This window comes from Dromaius novaehollandiae, unplaced genomic scaffold (assembly GCF_036370855.1).
Source record: "Dromaius novaehollandiae isolate bDroNov1 unplaced genomic scaffold, bDroNov1.hap1 HAP1_SCAFFOLD_124, whole genome shotgun sequence".
In the NCBI taxonomy this organism is placed as follows: Eukaryota; Metazoa; Chordata; class Aves; order Casuariiformes; family Dromaiidae; genus Dromaius; species Dromaius novaehollandiae.
In genome coordinates this window covers 2121-25943 of record NW_026991357.1, presented here as the reverse complement: position 1 = coordinate 25943, position 23823 = coordinate 2121, and the positions used below count along the sequence as shown (strand labels likewise).

The following is a 23823-nucleotide window of genomic DNA, read 5'->3' as shown; positions in this document are numbered from 1 at the left end:
ATTTAGAGAGAAAGTGCTTGATATTAAATTGCTAAAGCTGAAACATTTGAAGATCTGTTTCACTATCTTAAAGTTTTAACATAAACATGCCAGTTAAATTCCCTGCTATCCTTCCCAAAAATGAAAGACAAACACATTTTTCTGAAAGATCCCTCATAACAGAGGGACTTGCATGCTCAAAAATATTTAATATTTCTTTTGCCATCACAAATCCGGAAACTGTGTTTGTTGCTGTAGAGCTGACCTGAAAATGAGCAGCTGTGAATCCTGTTCTCTTCTTTGCCTGTCTCTGAGGCAGTAAAGTATTTTGGATTAGGTTGATGAGTTCATCTCAATCTTTGTAACTATTATGACCATACTTTTTTAATACTTGCTACTGTTTCACCTCAATGGTGAGATTCAGCAGGTACATTAAGATTCAGCTGCTACATAGAGTTGTACCCTAGTTTTTCCTCTGCCGTTCAGTAGTTGGAACGCTCTGCAGTGTGTCAGAAAAGTGAATGACTGGTGTGATTAAGACACATTTCTCTGTGTACACAGAGAAAAGCATTTCAGTTTGTTTTTGTTTTTTTTTAAGATGTAGGAAATAAAAAGAAAAAAATGAAATCTGTACTGGAGGAATAGAATTTTCTTCATTTAAGTATGAACAGTACTTCAAATGAATGTAAGGAAATCATAAGATACCTGAATTTAAAGGTTCAAATGAACTAGTGGGACTCTAAATGCCGTCTCTCCTTCTGTTAACATATATCATGGAATGTTTAAAAAGTTGGACTTTTTGAATATATACTTTGAATATATACAAATAGCATGGGAAAAAACAGGTATTATAAGAGACCACAGAAGGGAAAATTTTATGGTCCACGACAGAAGGGATATAGTCCACAGTTGATGAAACTTTAATTGAGTTAGTAGACAGAGTCTGTTGCAAAAATATCAAATGACAGAATGATGAAATGTAATTAGCAAGTGTTGGACACTTTTCCCAGAAGCCATATGGGCCTTAATGTGTAAGGTGATACACAGACCTCACATAAGATTTTGTGGGTTTTTTGTTTTTTCCTTAGCAAAGAAAGCATCCACTAGCAGATTGTCATCATGCATCCATTGTGTTCACTTACTCTTTAACCTTCCTTGATGAGTAGAAATGGCTTGCTTTTTAAATACAAGACTTGAAAGAAACTCTGATTGGCTTTTAGGAGCATTCACTAAGCAAATGTCTTGAGGTTCTTTAAATTAATTGATGCCTTTTTCTTGCTGTGCCTCTATTAGAGTTCTGTATGACTAAGGAAAAAGATTTTTTTTCCTGTGAGTGTATGTGTACATTCTAAACTGTTATTGAGACTGACGGACTTGAATTAAAACATACAAGTAATTTGATTAGAGAAATAAATGGCTGTATATTAGGAACCTGCACTGGAAATAAAATATTTGAAATGTGCGCATCTATTCATATGGTAATAACAGGCCCTTTCAGGCACAAGGGCTGAATAGAATGATGCAGCCTTCAACCTTTCGATTGTTGCTATAGCAAGTACATTGCCTGCTAGTAATTAATTTGAACATCCATCAGTTACCTGGCCAGGTAGGCCCTGTAGCACTTCAAAGAAATAGGTTTGTTCAGTTTATCCAACTTGTCCCCAAAGTGGACATGTTCTTCAAATATTCTCACTTGGAGTGATTTAATGAGTTGACTAGTAGCTTGGCAGTGAAATAATCTATTGTGCACTTATTTTAGAAACAACAGAAAAAAGCATGATCCATTTTTTACTGAAATACTTTCTCTCAGAGAGCAGACCAAACTAGGAAGGAATTCTTCTGCCCCCCCCAACCCCCCATAGTGGACAATATTTTTTTAAAAAAAAGGGGGGGTAGGGGGTTAACACTGAACACTTGCACAGTTTTTTCTTTTTATCCAGAGTAAAACTTGCTGATATGAAGTGTTTTAAGTTGCTGTGAAAGTTAGATGGGAGATTGTTGCTAATCAACAATATTTTATTACATAAGGATTTAAACCAGGTCGTATTTATGGTAGGAGTTTGGCCTGCGAAGAGAAACAAATATATACTGCTCAAATTGCATTAGGCTACTTTTTGTTTTAGGAAATAGATAGCTAATTACTGGTGAAATTTAAACAGTACTTCAAAAATACTCTATGGAAATAAGGCAACAAATGTATTTAAAGATGACTGCTAAGGTTATCTATAGAACGGATACTGAGATATCCTCTGGTCATGGTAAGGTCCCTGCTGTGCTGAATACTAAGCATTTATGATGACAATACTCTCCTTTGCTTCAGCAGTGCCGGACCCAGTCTTGAAGATCTAATGTAAGATGGTTGTCTATAAAAGCCTCTTAGCACTTCCCAAAGTAAGGCTATAGAGGCTACAATAGTGAAATGATTGGTAATACAGTAATCTGCTTTACAAAAGCCCTGAGAGAGGGAGAGAGAGAGAGAGAGAGATCTATATATAAGTATATATATATTTAATAATGAGAGAATTTCAAATGGACTAGAACTTGATTTGCTTCTTAGGAACTGGCAGAAGCTGAATCCTAGATGCTGCTCATACTGCTTAAATCCTTGTATATGTAGGTAATGTGAGATCTTTTAATTTGTTCATGATTTTGAGTCTTTTCCAGCTCTGCTGTAAAACAGTTCTTCTAGTAGAAGTGATCTGTCACATACAGAACTGAGGAAGAAAGATACACAAAATAGAGTTTAAATAAGATCGTATCATTAATTTCTTTCTTTTTTTTTTGCCTAATGTTTCAGATTTTTCTTCTTGACTGTCCTCCATGTCGGGTTGCAATGATTCTTTTCAGGTAATGCCCCATCCTTGCTGCATTTCTGTCTACTTGCATGGTGTGCTTAGAAGTTGATTGTGGCTTAAGTCATAAAATAGTAAGATACGCATCCAGCCCTTAGTTAGAAAGACATACTGGCTGGACTGAATGATGAGACCTTGAAAAGGGTCATGGCTTCAGCTGTGGGTGCTGAGTCCACTGACCCTTGTTTCTTTTGTACTGGTGGTGGTTTTGGTCTCACAGGCAACACCTATTCGCGCAGTAGTTGATGAGAGCACAGGTGTCCTTCTACAGAATAACCTATGGGCTTGTTAAATGTATGTCATGTGCCTCGTACTTTCTGATTATCTTCACTAAAAATTAGTAGCTGATCTTCATGGAAGGCCATATGTACAGTATGGGTCTATTTTTTAAAATGTGGAGATAAGTTAAATAGTTAAAGCAGATTCCTACTGATTTGGGTATTTCTCAAATGTGTGCAATCTTTTCTATAATATTGCTTATTGTTACTAACTTTAGGAAGTGGTCTAATGGACTAGTGCAGTAGAGTCCAGTAAACAGCCCATACTTTTTATAGGTTCTTACCTATAGAGTTCTTGCTCTCAAAGGCCCTCTCTCATGTGCGTTGCATGATAGGGGTACAGCTAGTATATTGTGAGGAGGGTCATGGGACTTCCCAGACAGAATGATAATCAGGAATGGCTGTAGTTGCCACCGTGACAGTTCACTCGGCTCTTTCTTCTCTTAGTCTAGCCAGTGACTGGAAAATATGATGCTGGGGGCATGCCTCATGAATTGTTTTGGAGGTGCTACTGTCTCGCTACAACTTTTTCCTGCTGCTCCTTATTTGGGCAGGGAGTAGGCTGAATACAGAGATACGGTACTAGTGCCTCTTCATCTCAGAGAGCGTGCAAAGTAAGTCTGGTGTCTAGGAAATCCTGGATTTACTATGCATTTGCAAAGGACTGGTTGCAGGGCAGAGGCTGCAGTATTTGTTCTTTTTCAGAATGAGCCTTTCTGTTTTCTGACGTCCTGACATATAAATGACATTTGAAGAACTGTTTTGGAATTGTAATACCTTCCTCCCCCGCCCCAAGTTACTTATAAACTTTGTAATTTTTAATAGAGTTTATGACAGGCAGTGGTTGTAGAATGAAATTTATGCTTTACTTTGTCTCTTATATAAAGTAGACTTAAACAGTACTGACCTTACTTCTGTAGGTCCTGATGCAACAGTGGTTCAGGGAGAGATGACTGAAAGCTGTATAAAATAAAATACAGCACTGTAATTTAAATACTACTTTCTTTCCCTGTTCTTTGCTTGGGATTCTCTGTTGCATCTTTACAAATATAATTCTTTTATTTAAGTGACTCAAAAATCAGACTTCTTCCAAATTCCCAAAGCTTTAGTTTGATGTCATGTACATTTATGGAGTTGGATGAAAGTAAAAACTTTCTCAAATGTCTATTTTAAGCTCTGAAAGCAAAATGAACAGCAAAATTTCAACCATTTAGCAGCCTGGACCATGAACAGGATTAATATGAACAGGATTAATATGAACAGGCAGTCAAAACCTTCTAGGAATCCAAAGCTCATTATAGAAAGCAGTCCTACTTCAGGAAATTATTAAAATGTTTATTTAAAGAGAGTTCTTATCCTGGTTATTGCAGTGAACAGTGGCTTTATTCAAATTAAAGCCAGCAGAATTTTCTCAAATTTCCTGCTACCTTTTATGAAAGATACACTACATAAAATACTACATAACTATACATAACATGTACATATAACATACTACATAAAAACTTTGCATTTCATTTCTAATCTGTGAAAATAATATCTCATCTCTCTTCTAAGGTTGCAGATGCATATGTTAAATGGGGCCCTCTTAGCATTGCTGTTTCCTGTCGTTAACACGCGCCTGGTGAGTATACTATACCTTTCCTTCTCCTCGTGTATTTCTTCCTACAATACTTTCTCTAGAAAGGTGCTTGAGCTGTCTTTAGAGGTGGCTAAATTACACAGATTTGGTTTAGGAGCTATACTTCTAAAATACTAAGCAAGTTTTGATGGTTAAAATTTCTTGCTGCGTGTAAATTCACTGCTCATGGAAAACTTCTTTATTCCCATATCTTTGTTTCTGCAGGTATTTCCTCCCTCTCAATTAAATTCAGCAGGCTACATACTATTTGCATAATGAATCGGAGTGATCTATAAATACCTGCTGGATTTGTGTATTGAAGAGATATCTAAGACACTGAGAAAATGATGGGATGAGAGTGTTTCACTCAAAGCAGGTAAGTTAGCTCTTTTGCTAAGATCTTTCTGAAGTACTAGATTATCACTGAGTTGCTTCTTTTACTGTGAAGAACTTGCTGTTTTGAATATGGCAGTCAGATTACTAACACTTGCAAGTAGCCGCCTTTCTTCATCCCAGACCCTTTTGTAAAGCTATCTAAAAGGTGTTTCTTCTACATTGCTGGAGCAAGCAAACTACTTTCTGAAATGCATTTTCTTTTTATTTGTAAGTATTATTTTAATGATGTCTGAGACAACACTATTGAATGCCTGAAACTGAAGAACTAGTTTCTTTTCAAGCAGATGCATATAAAACTATAAATAAAATTTAAGTATAAAAAGTTTAGACTTCAGAATGGCTACGTTGTGAGATGGAGCTGTCAAGTGTGTTTTCTTTTGGACGTCAGTTGCTACGCTGCCGTACCTTTTGTCCTTGTGTTTTACAGGGTAAATTGATTGTGGGGAAAAAAGTTAATGCAAAAAAATAGTTTATATCTTTCACATGATTAGGTTAATTCTAAAGTCTAAACCCTTTTGTAGGGTGGCAGCAAGTGCATTCAGGAATGTAGTTGTAGCATCATATCGTAGCTGGGGTGGGCTTAATCTAGGAAACTTTGGCAAACAAGACCAGTGAAGTTGCAGCAATGCAATTTGTGTAGGCTGCTAATACAAGGACATATTCAGGGTTCAAGTTGTATAGTTGGTGCTGAAATCTCTGCTGCCAGTTTCAATGTTATCGGTACTGAAGCAAGCTAGATTGTTAGTAGATGTATGCCGGTCAGCATCATTTAAGCCTTTGAATATGCTATAGATACAGTCTTTATTTCAGCCTGGTGGCAGCTATTAGTCCTACAAATTATAGTTTGAGTTAGATTTTTGCTTCAAGTTATTTACCTCCAACAACAAGCTTTTTTCCTGAGTGAAGTCACATAAGAGCCCTCCTATGATCCAAGTGAATGCTGAGTAAATATATTTGGCTTTAGGAAAATTCAGTCTGTTTTACCAGGCTGTAAATTCCTGGTACAGGTCACTAGAATGGATCCAAAATACTAGTCTTTGATTTACAAGCACAATCACAAAAACTTCCATGTGGAGAGTTAATAATGTGGAGAGTGGAAGCGTAGAACAAAGTTCATTGTCCATTCCACCCTGATCTTTGAACTGACAGTGAACGTGATAGCTTTGAAAGCGGCTTCACAGGATAGCATGTGGCCCATGGTTAAAATGACGTAGTGGGAGACTAAAAAACTAGAAGTGGGTACACATGAATATGGGAGATTCCTCAGGCCTGGAATTTGCCCAGTGTTGTTGGCGTCTGTCACCTGCTCTCCCCCCCAAATTAGGCACAGCAGGGTTTCTTCATCCAGGTTTTCAAAACTGCTACAAATTTCCTGTCTTCTGGAAGAAAAATTAGCCTGTTGGTGTCCCTAGTAATACTCAAACCTGTCGAGAATTAATGCTAAGAAAAGTTGTCCTGAATCTGAGCTGGATAAAATATTTCTAAGAATTATTTTTAAGAGTTGTTATGCATGCACATATGGGGGTGTGTGTGTGTGTGTGTGTGTGTGTGTGTACGTATATATACATATAAGCGCACATGCTTGCTCATTTTCTCAGATTTCAGTGGTTTCAGTAGTATAAGCCTAGAGTTCCTTCAAGATTTAGTCTTTTAGTCCTTCCTAATCTGGTAACTACACATATTCTTTTTCATACTAGAAATGTTTATTTGCAGTTTGCAATTGTTTTTATTAAAACTAGTTACTGCTGAATAGAAATGGCATTAAATCAAAAATGCAAATAGAATTTCTTGATAATAGAATACTTTTCCTGTTTCAAATTAGGTAGCTTTCTGATTTCTATTGGATTTTTAGGAGTAACCTGTTAAGGTTAAAATAATACATGTTGAAATATTTTAATAAATCATTAACTTGTATTTTCTCTAATATTATTATAGATCTCACTTATATTTGGGCAGTGGTGATTAAACAGGAAAAATACAGACTACTCGTATAAAATTCTGCCCTTCTCTAGAGACAGAGGAGCCAAAGGACTACGTCCAAGAGCAAATATTTTTGGAATAAATACAGCTCTAGGATATTTTTGGCTTAACAGCTGCTTGCTAGGCTAGTCTATTTTCTGTGTGTCTTCTGGCACAAGATAATATGGGTGATGTTTTATAGCACTGCAGCTTTGGCCCAAATTATTTCTTGGTAGACGTGCATTCTGCTCTATAACTGTCGTTGTAAATATCCACAATGACATTTTCCTGAAAGCACTGAATAACTCTTAACACTTAGTAGGAAGTTCCAAAAAAAAGTGCAATAAATTTGTCTATGCTCTCTGTTCCTCTGCTCTGATTTGTAATACCTTCCTGAAAAGCTTTTGACTCAGTCAGGAATGGTCATCATTTTATGCCTCAACTTTTTATTTCAGTTTTGTGATATTTTAAGACATATATTTTACTGTATGCATGGTTCATACAAAAATTTGTATACCTAGTTACATCTGTAAAGGGTTGTAATATATAGTGCCTGGCAGAAAGTAAGAGCATGAGAAGTTGGACACCTGACCCAGCTACTCATTTAGAAGTGGGGGAGGGAGAGCATGCTTTTGGGCAGGTAGGTGGGAGAGAGTTCTCTCATTCTCAAGAGACAAAACATTCTTGATTAGCATTAACAATCACATGGAAAATAGGGTAATCTTTGAAGACTTCCAGGTAAATAGAGAAGAAAATGTTAAGGGAATCAGATTGTTAGGTTCCCGGGTAGGAGCCTAGAAAGGTGTAAGAAGAAATACACAAGTGCAAGATCTCTTTTAACTCCGTATCTATATTACATGGAATACAGTGTAGGTCCTGCTAGCCTAAGCCTCACAAAGGTTGGAAAGGAACCCCGTTAAAAGTTTCTCAAATAAGTCGCAAAACAACGTGTGGCACCAGGTCTGTGCAAGTAAATTAATTTAGCTGCCAGTGAAGTGTTTGGAGAGTAATTGTTTTTGTATGAGCATGTGTGCGAACATATTGCATTAATCAAATTTTAAAGGAAAATATTTCTACTGGTTTTAAAGCTTTGTTTGCAAGCTGATGTCCTGAATATGTTGATATAGATAAAGTAAAAAATAAGACATGTCCTAGAGGCGTTGGGCTTACTGTCTCGGCTAACACAGAGATGGTGCAGTTTTAATGTTTCCAGAAGTTGCTAGACAGTATTATTAGAACTATTTGCCTTGAGAGGTACACAGCCTAAATCTGTTTTAGGAATAGAATCATACTTTGAGCAATACTTGCAGTGCACTCTGTCTTTAGGGACTATGATAATGTCCTACTGCATCTCTGTTGACTGTTAAGGTAACGATGCACTGTAGTAAAAAGTTTGCCCCAAATGCCTGTTAGCTACACAGCAAAATGGAATAAGTAATGGTAGCCCATGATGTCATGTCTAAATTGTCTAAGTCTAACTGGCATAAGTGAAAATAACAGTATGGTTAGACATCCAGGGCTCTGGAAAGGTGGTGCTTTGGCTGCTATTCGTACTAAAGCCACTGATTCTGCATCTTTCACACGTATCGAGGCTACGTACGTTAAAATGGTATGGGTGCGTAAGTGCAATTTACAATCACACTTTTATTTGGGAATGCAAATTTACCTTATACTGGTGGTAAGTAGTGCCAGTATTATCTGTAGAGGAAGTAAAAAATACTCTTTCTGAAATTAGTATTTTGTGCACATATAACTCTTCTATCTTGGACTCAATTCTACAGATGCCTGACTGTGTCCCTAGAGTCATTACATGTGTGCTGGTTTGCATAATCAAATTGAGTGACCAGGAGACTGTAATGCCTTTTTATGAGATACAATAAACATCAAATCTAGCACTGATCAAATAAGGAAAACAGTAATAAAAGTTAAAATAAATGCCTACAGTTTAGCTCAGCAGTGCATTGAACAACTGCATTGTCCTAACTTTCTTGGTCAGCTTCATCTCTGTAGTGACAGGCCAAGAAAAAAATTCCCTCTCAAATTAGCAGAATTTGGGTATGTCATGAGTTGGAATCCTGGGGGTTTGCTCTAGCTGGATCTTCTGGCATTTGTATACTAGTAAAAATATAGTTGTTGTTCTTGTTTCATTATGTTTCTGATCCCCTCCATCCCTGTAGCAAGGTATTATTCTTAGTCCTGTGTTCCACCATGTCTCGACTCTACTAATCTTCAGCACAGACGGACTCTCTTTATAAATCTCATGACTGTGCTTGTGCATGCTAACACCTCCCTCTGGTAGCAGATGCAGATTCTGATTCTCTCCCTCTGTATATATGCCCACCCTAACAGGATTAATTGAAAATGAGAACTAGATAATATTGGATAAAACTAATCAATTAATGCTACCTTAAGGGGTTATATTATAATTCTCTCTACTGACTGGATTGTGTAGAAGATGGCAGATGCCTACTTGAAGTTGAGATTAGGTTTTTTTGCCTATATCAGAATATCAGAAAATATCAGAAAAGGAACTGTTGCAAATAAAATCTGGGGAAACTGGTTTAGACCTTAGCACAGACACCACACAGATGGGTGCCTGATACTTAGCTACAGCCCTGGTACTCATTTATTTTAAGTGGCTTTGCTGTTGGCATCAATGCCAACATTAACATATCTTTATTTTCGCCCCATTCAGGTATGTGGGAATCCCTTATCTGATCTCTGCCAGGTGGACAAACTGGTGCCTGAGCTGTAGAATTGGCTGAATAATACGGTACTGAACAGTACAATAGTGTAACGTGGGTCAGCTTCTTGGCTACTTGCCGTTTGGACGTCTGCTGGAGAAATGAGTCTTAGCAGGACTGGAAATAATCTGTTTTCCAAAGGCCACTTGTGTTTTTGTTTTGGATTTTTTTTTTCTTTTTAAATACTTCATGTCTGTCCTGAGATGATTCTCTTAAACTCCTCCAGCAACTGTCTCTCCTCTGCCAAATAAGTCACTTGCTATCCTGAATATGTTGAGAAGTAACCAACATCTGTTACATGGGCCTAGTAGCTGTTTGCCCCATGATTTCTGCATTGTACAGCTTTATATAGATTCCCCCTCTCCCATTTCATATATACTGTGGTTTGCTTTACAGGTTAAATTTAAAAAATCTGCTTGCGGCTTATTTGTGGATTACTGACCCTGTCTAGGATACTAGTCATTAATTTTAAGTTATGAATCTGGGTTTACTGACTATGTCTAGGAAAGCTACTGGTACAGAATGCCATTCCATGTTTACTGCAGACACCTAGCCTGCCTGCTGGGTGTGCTATAGAAAAGGGCAGAGCTGAATTACTTTTGTTCCTTTTTCTGTCATACCCTGCAGTCTTTGTAGAGGATGGTGGAGGGAGAGTTCTTGCCCAACACAGTGCTTGAGCTATTGTTGCAAATATAAAACCAAGGCATAAATAATTAGCAGAGGGAGGAATACTACTTTCAGAAAACAGAGCAAAGTAGCAACCTCCCTTCCCACTGAAACCAGCTGAGCTGAAGCGAGTTTAGACTAGTGTTTTGCCATGCTTTGCGGGGCAGGGAGGAACTCGCATCTAAATATTAGACTTCTGGGCTCAACTCTATTCGAAGCTCTATGGTTTTGAAGAGCTTTTTCTAAATCTTAGTGCAGTCAATGGAAAGACCTAATTGTTTCCTCAGGGCAATAGCTGGTTTAAGTTGAGGCATCCATCACGTGCTCAGAGGACTGCCGTTGATGGCCGTGACTTTTCTTGCTCAGAGATAAAAGAAAGAGGTGAGCTCTAATCCTTCATCACATAGTTTCTCTTTTCTGCAGTCTCACAAGCAATAAAAGTGGCTGCTAAGGGTTTAGTTAGGCCGTTATACATAACTTACCTGTTCCTGGGATGAGAGCTTACTGTCTGCTCGCTATTTATTCTTGGTACGTCTCCAGCGAGCCCTTAGCAAGTGTCCCGGGAATTGTGGCCCTTTTGAATCTGCACCATACTGGGCTGATGCGGGGGCAAGCAGCAGATGTGGCTACCTTGAGCTGAACTCTTCCTGGAAAAAACAAAACATCGTACATCTTCTAGCAGAAGTTTCATCAGAAAATGTAAAAACTGAATAGTCTGAATGTTTATTGCAAAATATGCTAACATAGTACTCTGGATTTTGTGTGCGTGTTTGAGGAATAGTGTATGTCAGTATTAGGCTGTGTTTTGAAACACAGCATGATTTTATACCAATGTTAAAACCAGTGAATGGACAATGAACAGATTTTTCTTCAAGTAGCAACCTTTAAAGGAAAAGAACCTATTATCTTGAGTAGCAGGGTAGCCTGTACTCTGTATTCATTTAGACTGTTAAGAGAGCCTAGAATATGAGTTAGTAGAAGAAATGGATAATTTGTCATTTTGTCTTGTACCTTTACTTGTTTTAATGCCCTGAGAAGGGAAACAAGGTGAAATGCAGGAAGAGTGATGCTAGCAGCCTGCAAGGGAGAGAGGAGTTTAGGGCAAACAGCCAGCAAACCGATTGAAAATTAATATACAGAGTTCAGAGTAGTCCATCTTGATAACGAACGTTCAATGTTCCCGAATCTGGGGACAGGTGTGGATAAAGAAATATGTCATCAATACATTGGTCTGTTACTAGGGAAATACTTGTTGCTCTTGAGAGTGGCTGCTGCGTTCCACCAAAGGCATCTGATGGGAGAAGACACGTCTGTTGAGGCCTGTGGCGAGGGTCTACTTTAGGGTTTGTTGCAGTCTGGATTTAGATACTCATGGCCTTTGCAACTGCATACCATCAAATATTATGAGATGAATCAACTCAGGAGGCAGTATTCTGACCTCCTTTATGTTCTGTGAATAAGTGTTGCTTTGATTTTTGGATATCTCAAACGTGATCACATTCTAAACTGCTAATTTGTTTTCGTGAAGAGGTTTTTAAAATCCTGGATTGATGGGTGATCCTTTCTATGTTGTCTCCACTATCTGCACCTATCTGCTATCTGTGAATGAGTGTTTATTGATAAAACAACTTACAGACCAGACCTTTAGAGCTGGGTGAGTCAGTCGTTCTGTACAACTTTATAGTTAATCTGTTGTGTTTGTTTTTTTCTCTTTATTGTGGCCTGGCTGTACAGCTTGAGTGCCTGGCTGTACAGAGAAGTCTGCGTTGTCAGTTCCATACCAGGAAATGCATTTGCATAATTAGCTGGGCTTCAGAACAATCAATCTTTCACAGCAAAAAAAATGTTTTGTTTTACACACACACACAAAAAAAAAACATTGTCAACACTACTGCAGCAAAACAACTGTTACTCTGTTCTCAGAAGTGTCCTGAGTGTAACGTTTGTGTAACTGACCCTCACAACTCGGCGAGTGCAGAAGCCCACATGAAACCACAGGATATTAGAGCATGCTCCTTGGCAGGGATTGAGTGCCTCATGTTGTATTGTTTATATTAGGAGCTATTGTTTCTGAAGTGTGCGTATTCCAGTTGGGAGAGGTACAGGTTTTCCTTTCTCGCTACTAAAGCTGCGTTAGCCTCTCTCCAGATATTCTTGTTTGATTCCCTTATTTTGCCCTAGGTATCTTTCAACAGGTAATACAGGAGACAAAAGAAAAGATTAATAGTCAGGAAACTTCAGAATTTCTGTGAAGTTCTTGCTTCTGCATACTGTTATCTTGGTTGGTTTTATGTTTTGATACAGAATACTTAGAGTAAATTAACCCAACAGCTTGTATGGAAGATTCTTTAGCCTACTGTCTCCCAAGAGTTGGCTGCACATGTTGGAGTTTGCAGTCAGGACACTGATAGTGTTTAAAGTATTCAGCTGGAGGATGCCAGGACTAATAGAATCCAGCTGTTGGGTTTAATGGCTTTTAAATTCAAAATTGGATTAAAAAAATTGTAGAATTTATCTGCTGTTTATTGACTGTTATTTAGGAAGAAAGCTGAACTGTTTCAATCTCTGACTTCTGCTGATGCAGAATTTTTTGTGATGTTTCTGTTTCAACGTTATGACTTTAATATCTTTGGACAATAACAGAAAAGGAAGGTTTTTTGAACAGACAGGCCATGATAGTAAGACTTGCATCCAGAGTCACTTTAGGCTTTAAAATGAGTCTGCATTTGAACCAAGGCTAATGATTTGGCTTTGCATTACTCCTGTGAGATTTCAGACTCAAGTAAGGGTATTGTCCAATTTTCACATCTGAAATATATCAGAAAAGTATGTCTCTTCAGCCTTTTAAGTGAACTGCAACAATAACTTGGATTATGAATTTTGGATTTTAATTTTTCCTGCCATTGTTCAATTTTAAAAGTGTTATGGTCTAGTTTGAGACTTTTTTTCCGAACAAATGGGTATAGACAAAGACACTTTGATTACTTTGCTTTTTTGCATCGTTGTTGGTAATTTATACTAACAAGGAAAAGGAAGAGAGCGAGCTTATGTTATCTTATGTTATTCCTCCTTTATTGTGCTTCTGGCTAATTTCCTAAATTCTCTGCTCGAAGCACTGTATCGTGTTTGCGGCAAGGAGGATGGGATGGGTACAGATAGCTGCATTTTCAAAGCACTGACCATTAATGTCTCTCATCCCTTTGTTAATACACGCAGGTGACAAAAGAACTTAAATGAAGGGATTCTTGCGGGGCATAAGGAGAAGTTTTCCTTCTTAAAAATGGTTCCTTGTGACTCAGTTGTTAATAATGAATTTTCCTTATTCCTCAGCTTCCATTTGAAATGGAAATCTATTACATCCAGCGTGTGATGCTCTACGTTGTGCCCATCTATCTGCTGCGGAAAGGAGGTAGGTTGGCACTTTGCCCTTTGTATATTGAATTGGTCCCTTCCAGTGGAACAAGATGTGCCTAACGGTTACCACAGATTTTTGCTCTTTTTCTTAGAATATGTATTACCCTTACTTGTTGTTACTTAACAGTTCCTGGTGGTATGTTGGAGTTCCATCCTGGGTAACAGTGTCAGGCACTGAATTAGGGGCATGAAAAGATGGTCTTTCGCCCAAAGGGTTATGTTGTTTTCAAGACTTTTGCCTGCTTGGATGTTTCTCGGGAAGTACTGCACCTTAAACTGAGCTGAAAAGATCTCTTTTTATCATTAGATCCCAGGTAAATATTAATCAGTTAGTTAGATAATTTCTTGGAATTCTGAAGCTGTAATGAATTGTAGTGGCACTCATTAGTAAAACAGGCTAGCTTGCTTGCTACCTTCTCAAACAGTATTACTATCTTGCATCCATTTTACTGTAATATTGCAGTAAGTCTGGGAATCCTAAATCATTGCACTGACTGGGGTTTTTCTAATCGTCACCCCTTAGAAGGTAGTGTAGTATGTATTCATCTGGTGTGATGCTCTGTCCCCCTCTAGCGTCGATGTGCCCTCAGCCGCATTATCTAGCAGAGCTGCATTGTTTCATGTAGGAAATAGAAGCTCGTAATATATAGTCCAGATGTTCAGAAGCTTCAACTGACAACCTAGGGGTGTGATGCCAAGCAGTGGGATGTAATTTAGCAAACGCTCAGAACAAACTTAGCCTGTTTCATTCTCGTGAATCTCTTGTATTTTACAGCAGCAGCCACTTACAATCCTTTGCGCTTACTACGCTATGTTTGTAACCCTCTTTTTGTTCTTGACTATTGAGTGAAGCTAAGTGTAAATGAGCCAAAGAAAAAGTGAAGTACAGTAATTCAGAGATCGTTCTGTTTGTCTCTTATTAGTGAAATATGCCAGCCACATTTCATTTTGATGCAACTTTGATAGCACCGCTTGCCAGAATTTAAAAGATATAGTAAAACAGAAGTTGTATAAACTCCTAATCATTACAGAAGGCAGAGAGAAAACAATAGTGTTTACAGCCATGCAGTGCATTGTAGGCAATGACAAATCAAACTCTTGTAATATTACCATATCACTTCTTTTGATGTCCTTGAAGTTCCCAAATAATGTATCCTTTTGAGATATATATTTGCTTTGCTTTTACATTCGTCATTGGATGTTACCTGTGATCTTCCTTTGAATTTCAAAGTAAATGCTCTCCTGTTTTTTCTGTGCCTTTTATCTGGAGCTGATGGGACTGTATCTGTAGTTTGAAGGGCTTTGTGTTGTGCATTGTCTCCATCCTTTGCAGCCTAATGTGGTGGTCTAAATTTTTGCCCTTTATTAATTCCCAGGTATTTGCTGCCACCTAATGTTGACATGATAGTACTGAAATTTCAGACCCAAACTTTATTGGCTAAATGTATCAATTGGGATTGCCCTAGGCTATGTAACTAACTTTTCAATTTCTTACGCAGTTGGCTCCTAGTCACCTGACTGACTGTAATACCTCATTAGCAAAACACACGTGAACTCTTGCAGTAAGTTATGGCTGATGCCACAGGTGACTAGATCTATGATTGCTGATGGAAAAACTACTCAGCTTAAAAATATTTGTTAATATTTTGTCATTTCAATAGCACCTCTGTTTAAAAGCACTTTGAGTAGATGATACCCTTTATCATATCTTGTGCAGCCTGCTCTATGGACATTGATCAGCTCTATATTTATTGATAGCAGCTCTATTCCTATATTTATGATAGAAAGTTCCATCAGTGAATCTAGAGATAATAATCTGGAGAAGTTACTGAAGTGTAGTAAAAATGGAAAAATGAAAAGGAATGGATAGGATGTGAAGAAGTATGCTACTTCAGTTTTACTGGAAGCCTATCGATATTACTGATTCCCTTAATAGGATCTCTATCACAATATTAATATTTCTCTCAAGTGAGTTGAGCAAAACACCTGAAGCAGAGATGGCTTGAGGCTTACTCTAGATAGAACTGCATGACTGAGTTTGTTGACATGCTAATCAAGTATCATCCTAATCATGCACACAGACTCAATTATGTGTTGAAGTGTTTCCTTTTGGACAGGAAACTGGGTGACAGTGAGGACGATAAATCCTTTTTTTCTCTTTCTTTTTGAATTCCCCATTATTCATTATAGTGGTGAAGACAGGACATGTTGCACTGGCAGAATCACCTTTGGTGTTCCCTCTCATCAGTTTGGGGGTTCCACCATGCTTAGGATCAAACTGCTGTACTAGAGACATGATCAGTGCTCAGGCTTCAGTGTTGCACAGTAAACTGACTGAGAGCTCAGTGCTCAAGGATATATTCCCCCATGGGAATAAAGATTTCTTCCCCTCTTCCTCTGTCTCCCTCCCCTTTGTACTGGCCGAATACAAATTTCCTTTCTTCCCCTTCTAACATGTTTCCTTTCCAAACGTGCATATGCATGTATGCATGCACATACCACTGAGACAAAACAAATGCACATGTACTGTGGTTCAGATCTTTCTCAACTGCACTACAAGGCTCTCAGGTGAAATAGATGGCGTGCAGATGTAACAGGTCAGCACAGAAGATTTTAACTCAATGCAGTTCCTACGTGAAGTAGGCCTGTAGTTGGCTGCTTTCCTGTTGGATGAATCTCACCTTGTATCACCTGTGAAGCTTGTCAAAAATTATACTCTAGAGCTGGGCAGGAAGCAGCATTCCTGAAAAAGCTCTAATCAGACTGCCCAGCTATAGGATAGATATAGAATTTTGGATATGGTCACTGTGTTTTGTTTTTTTTAATCCCCCTCAGGGAATGAGACCCTCTCTTCCCTTTCAAAAAAGTATGGATGCTTTTGTAGCTCCTGGACTGTATTACTGTGTGATCAGATGAGCGCTAGGATTGGCAAAAGGGAGGCACAATGAGTGAATTGCCAGGGTGGGGAGAAAAAGACAGGAGCCAGTGCAGCACTGATTTAGACCATGGAACCACCCCTTCACTGAAAACTCCTCAAACCACTTTCATCTGCAGTCACAACTAAGTTGGTCTTACGAAGCATACAAGTATGCTCAGATAAGTACACTGTATTTTGCTACTGGGATAGAGATTGCTGGAAGAAGGCTTAGGCAGCTGGGGAATTGTAATGTCTCAAACTGCCACCACTGTTTCAGGAGTGCGTTAACCTGGCCTCCAGAGATCAAGGTACTAGAGACCTCCAGTGGTGTTCAGGAAAACTTTATTTTGCCTGCCATACACTTTCAACATAATGGAAAAAAAAATCTGGCTTACATTGCATCAACCTCAGAGGTCTAACCAGTTCTTGACTGTCTTGGTCCTTAAGCTAGTAAATCTATCAGTGGTCAGATTTTTGGATGGATTTGACAAGATCACATGTGCACTTGATTTCACAGCTTCAAATTATATTGAAATTTAATCAAAATGGCATTGTTATTTCCTAAGTGCTGTGAGCAAATGGTATCACTCCACAGGGGTATGGCCTAAGAGTTAATATGTGGCTACTCCTCAGCGGTAGAGTTCAGGTGATAATCTTTCTTACGGTTTGAGATCTCCAGCATAATTTAATGGAACAGAAAAGCATACTGGTGTTGGTTTTGGGTTTTTTTTTCCCCCTTTTTTCCCCCTTTTTTGGGGGGGGCACTTTAAGGAGCAATCTGATGTATGAACAGATGTACCTGAAGGTCCAGGAATATCCTTTATGCTTAATCAGAGGCCTTTGTATCAGTGTCACTGCAGTGTCACACAGTGTCGTCGTATGGTTCAGACATCTTAGACTGCAGGGGGAGCTAGGTCTCCAGCATCTTCTTTGTTAAAATGATGCTGATGCCAATTGATGCTGAACAAAGGATTGCCAGCTAAACACTTTTGATTACTATGGTAATTTGAAAATTACCATTTTAGGTCTCTGAAGCATTGCAACCCAAAATATTACTAATTTATAAATTTGTTGTCCCTTTCCTAGGTCACAGAAGTGAATCTGAACAACATGTTGTGCCCAGCCATTGCAGAGAAGAGAAGCCCTGGTATCGAATCTGGGCATCTGGACATCAGACTGTCATGACTATGACTCATGGGAAACTTGTAATCCTACTGTTCTACAGTGCTGTCCCCATCTTCAAATGTAGCATGGACTTGTTTGGATTCCCCACTAAGAAAACAGACTGAAATTTCTCCTCGGGGAATAGTACATACAGGAAGCAGAGACACCTAAACTCATACTGGAAAAGAAAGAGGAGGGATGAGAGGACTGTGTGTTTATACTTCTTCCCACAGTTTATTGCCTCAAAAACACCTCTGTAATCAAGTGAGTGTTTTTGCTTTTAACTGCTGTTTCTCACTGTTAATTGCCAATGGCAAAATTAGTGGCCTTATTCTGGAAATGGTTCGTGTTTTATACATTTTGTGTAGATTACAGTAGAATCTTGCGAAGCCACCCTTTAAAATTAAGCCCAGGATCTGTCCACATTCCAGCAAAGAGAGTGTCAGTGCTACCTCATTTTATGACTTTTTTTTTTTTTTCCTACTAAATATCAGTACACTTACATCCCAGGATAGGAAATAAAGCTGAATTATAACTCACCACTGGTAAGAACAGAGCGTATCTTGAAGTGCATCATCCTGGCTAACTCTCAGTGCTTGAATGTTGTTAAAATGGGTGTGCAAAATTCACAATTCAAATGCAGGCTGTCCACACTGTGGAGAGAGTAAACTGATTTGGTTGTATTTTGGACAGGGGAAAAAAATAAATCTCCACTTGCAACCAAAAGAAGAGTACTCTTCAACTACATTATGCTTCTATGGAAATACAAAAGAAGTATTAGTTTCTGTTAAATTCCATAAAGATTTTCACCAGCCTATTTTTTGAGAAGTTTAAATAAATAATTAGTAAGGACACTAGAACTAGCACAAGACTTCATGGGGGAAAAAGTCAGTTTAAAATAAATTTAGTCTCTCTTCGATGTTGATCTTTAGATTTTAAAGCCACACTTCCATTTCCTAGATAACAAAATTAACTATTTGACTTGTTCAAGGTCACGTGAATTCTTGTTGCAGAAGCAGATGATGAACCCAAATCTCCTGAATCCGTATTAAGTCCTTCCTAACAGTGCTACTGAAATAATAAAGTTTAAACTGAAATATCCATTACCATGCTATTTCAACCCAAGAGCAAATATATAGCCTACTTGGATGACCCTGATCTGGAATGGTCTCAACTGTCTGGGGCATGAGCATTTCTGCGAATGAGATTAGTGCCAGACTGGCAGTTGGATTAAATTTTTTGAATGTGCTTAACATATAAGAACTGCCTGTGCTCCTTAGTGATAGAGAGATAGTGAAGCTCACCGCTACATATTGAAATTGATTTCCCATGTGAGCAGCAAATAGCTTGTGACAAACCCACCACAGGCCATTCAAACAACCACTCAGCTGGATCTCAATTTTCCTTTTTGTATGCCATTGTTAACAGACTGCGCTAAAGAAAGTAGTTCACACTGGTCTGTTAAACAGTCATCTGTTGAATAGCAGTACTGCAGAGTTATAAAATCTATAGTGATTATTTGTCTAATGAGAAATGCTCACAAAATATCCCAGGTATGAATTTAAAATTAGTATCCCAAACCACATGTGGGAATCCAGCTCCCTCTGAAATGTTTCTGTGCGGAGGTCATTGTTTCCTTTTTGTCCCTTGATGTCTGGATAATGACACTACTGAATATCATACTGTTGTTTTCAGGATTGTGAAGTCTAGCAAGTGAGGGGAATTTTCTATTATTTGGTGAGGTCAGTGTGGAGTGTGAGAGTCATTATATATATATTATATATATATATATATATATATATATATATATATATATATATATGTAAATTTTGCAAGGAAAAAAAAGAGGATGTTGTAGTGCAAGATTCTTAGCTGGAAGAACCTGAACAGCTCTCCTAAGTGTCTGCTGAAACACAATTCTCTGGCTAGATTGTTTGAGCTGAATACGAGAAACATGGGTTCAAAGCCAAACTATGCCATTGCTCTGCTTTGTAATCTTGGGCAGTTTACTTAATCTCTTAAAGACTGCGTTCTTCCTCCAGTCCTGTTTCATAGCTAGGATCACTTGTCTATTTTAGTGTTTTACATGTTGCCTAGTGAAACAATGTAGGCCTCTAAGTTGTCCCCCAGATATCAAGGTCTCTGAATTCTAGCTTTTCTGAATGTTCATCTCTTTAGTCTAGTACCATCTGTTCTCAGGCTTTATACAATACTTCTGAAATAACATAAGTAAATGTCAACCGGGTGAGTTCAGGTGAATACAAATATGGTATAGCACTACTCTACCAGTTCCTGGGAGCTGTTTTAGAGAGCTTAACTTATTTAAATATTATTTTGTGTATTGCATCTAGGTTAAAAATGCACTTAAAATTGCAAAGACAACAGTGAAAAACTTTGCAAGTCAAATGACATTTTCTTTACAGCTAGGGAGGCAGCACAAAAAGTTTATGTATAGCTTGACCAGGTCACTTAAAGTTGGTACTTTGGTAATAGAGCTGTGGTCACTTAAACTCTGACACCAAGGCTACTTGCTTCCTCTCTTCCTATCTATAATGAAAAACCATATGCAAGGTGGTGTCATGTATCTGCCATCTTACTGATGTTTTCAGGTAGTGGAGTTTAACTAATACCATTGCTATTTAAGTGAAGCTTTCTGTACTGGTTTGTAAATAGGATACCCCTCAGTTCTTAGAGCATACTTGCTAAGTATGTTAGAAAGTATTAGACTAGTCTGAATTTTCTCCCTTTAACTATAGAGGACTCCATTATTCGTATCAACTTCACTTTTAAGTTTGGATTTTGCTTGTAGTTCAGACGCTTCCTCTGATCTTCATCCAGCCACTGGAAAAGAAATCCTATAAGCTGTCTTACGCTTTCACAGAAGCTCATATTTGTCATGGTTGCATCAAGCCACAGTTTGCTTACTAAAGCATGGTGTGCAATTGTATTTTGGGTAAAATTACAACAATGTTGTTGCTTATTAAAGTCACAGTGAGAGTGACATACGGGGTGCATATGCGCTGCTGTCATTCAAGTATACAACCAACTTCTTGCTCTCTGTTGACTAGGAACAGAGCCGCTATGTTATTTTCAGTGGATAAGGGATAGCTCTACTGCTTTAGAATGCAAAGTGTAGGTAGTTTTGGGAAGAATATTGTAACTTTCAGAAATTTCCATTTAAATTACATTGATTTTACTGTAGCTACCTGGCATGACAGCCAAAATTATAGAAAAATAAATGCAGAAAAGAATTGTAAAAGGGCAATAAGGATTGAGAAAGCAGTCCTCTGGTGATTTAAAAACAGAGAGCATGCATGACTAAATGGTGGTGTGGTGAAGCAGGTAAAAGGAGTTATTTTGCCTTTATCTTCATAAGATACTGTACATGGGCATACTCATACCAGCTTTAGTCTAGTGAGTACTGTCATAGCTACCTACACATGTACATAGTTATTCTCAGTCCCAATAGGCTTGTACAGCCTATGCTGAAGTCTATTGAATCTTTATGGTTATTGCTGAATGTGCTAGCTAGTGAAGGGTAATATCAGTATAGCCTGTCTCTGCTATAAGGCATCCTTTGAGTAATGAATATAACTATCAACATTTGATAATATCTAACAGGGCAGAGAGCAGGCAAAGGCAGATAAAAATGACAGTATTTTTTTTTTTACAATTGTCTGAAAGTATACAACTTTTTACAGAGCCTGAGCACCATGACAGTGTGCCTTTTTGTGTGTGTGTGTCCCCCTAGGTTATTAAAGTCATAAGGAAAGCAATATTTTTCCCCATATCTTATTAACATGTCTGCTAGTAAGACTTTGACAACTCTGTAAACTGTTTCTGTTCTCGCCATATGTTTGAATACTTAATTCTAAAAATAGCCTTGCATCTAAGGGTACTTTTATTAGAGTATTATTACTTCTTTGGTGAACTCTACATCATGTGACATTGTGTTTTTTCACTAAATTGCCAAAACTCGTTTTCAGGAGGAGAGCCCTGAAATACTGAGGCATCTGTGGTGTCTACTGAATATAAAATTAATTGCTTATACTGTATATTTGAGAGTATCTCCACAGCAATTTTCACTTAAGAGCACGGTCTGTCACTAATGGATTGACTACTTTATAAAGGTTTTCTGTTTCTATGCACTATCAGTGCAAATTACTTGAATAGATGTCAACCAACGATGAAATAGGAGGAAATGGCCATCAAGCTACACTCTAATGCAGCACTGTGCAGTAATTGCCACTGCCTGGGTTAGTTCTGTACATGCTAAAGTCATAGCTCCCATAACAAGCAGGTGTTTGAGTACAAAAATAACCTGATTTCGAAGACTCCATTGTATGCTGTTACAGTATTTTAGATACATTTAGTACTTCTGTGTTAGAAGGAAAAATTAGGTAAATGAGGTAAAAATCACTGGTGTTGGTGGAAAATAGGCAAGCTTACTGAGCTAATATATTGTACATTTTAATGTTGGAGCAGAAGGAGGGAAGAAACTGATCCGGATGCTGCAGGTAAGAAATAAGGCTCTCAAATATTAATTACTATAACAGGAGTCTCTAGGTTATCAGCTAAAACCAGATACCCCAACATCTAGAGGAGAAAAGAGGATTTTCCATGAGTGTTTGGACACAGTAATTCAGCTGAATACTAATGTATTCCTTTCTTTTCAAGGTGTCTACACTCCAGAACCACTCTCCAGTTTCTGGTGGGCTCTTCTGTCTACTGGGCTTATGTTTGTATACCATTTTAGCATCTTGCAGATTCTGGGATTGGTAAGTAAATGTGTGTTAATAAACAGATAGTTTGCAAGTACATTCAAAATAAAAACACTGACTAGTTTTTCAAAGTGTCCAGATTCACATGGATAAAATTACTTGAATACAAATTTTTAATCGCATGTCCTAATGGCCATTTGTACCTCATATTTCACAAGTAGTGGTAAAACCTTCCATAAATCAGCTATGCACCCATATAAATCCATCTCTTAAATACACAACTGCATTCAGATCTGCTTTCCTTCTGAAAGCTGGCCAATTGATGCTGAACAAAGGATTGCCAGCTAAACACTTTTGATTACTATGGTAATTTGAAAATTACCATTTTAGGTCTCTGAAGCATTGCAACCCAAAATATTACTAATTTATAAATTTGTTGTCCCTTTCCTAGGTCACAGAAGTGAATCTGAACAACATGTTGTGCCCAGCCATTGCAGAGAAGAGAAGCCCTGGTATCGAATCTGGGCATCTGGACATCAGACTGTCATGACTATGACTCATGGGAAACTTGTAATCCTACTGTTCTACAGTGCTGTCCCCATCTTCAAATGTAGCATGGACTTGTTTGGATTCCCCACTAAGAAAACAGACTGAAATTTCTCCTCGGGGAATAGTACATACAGGAAGCAGAGACACCTAAACTCATACTGGAAAAGAAAGAGGAGGGATGAGAGGACTGTGTGTTTATACTTCTTCCCACAGTTTATTGCCTCAAAAACACCTCTGTAATCAAGTGAGTGTTTTTGCTTTTAACTGCTGTTTCTCACTGTTAATTGCCAATGGCAAAATTAGTGGCCTTATTCTGGAAATGGTTCGTGTTTTATACATTTTGTGTAGATTACAGTAGAATCTTGCGAAGCCACCCTTTAAAATTAAGCCCAGGATCTGTCCACATTCCAGCAAAGAGAGTGTCAGTGCTACCTCATTTTATGACTTTTTTTTTTTTTTCCTACTAAATATCAGTACACTTACATCCCAGGATAGGAAATAAAGCTGAATTATAACTCACCACTGGTAAGAACAGAGCGTATCTTGAAGTGCATCATCCTGGCTAA

The 23823-nt window shown here is 38.1% G+C and overlaps 1 long non-coding RNA gene across 1 annotated transcript; it reads left to right on the top strand.

Annotated features, from left to right (window-relative positions):
• Positions 1 to 4993: 4993 nt before the first annotated feature.
• Positions 4994 to 22711, top strand: LOC135326018 (uncharacterized). The gene is made up of 3 exons (XR_010386700.1): positions 4994 to 5103; positions 13823 to 13901; positions 22665 to 22711. It is a non-coding gene; the product is annotated as an uncharacterized LOC135326018 (long non-coding RNA).
• The last annotated feature ends 1112 nt before the right edge of the window (positions 22712 to 23823 follow it).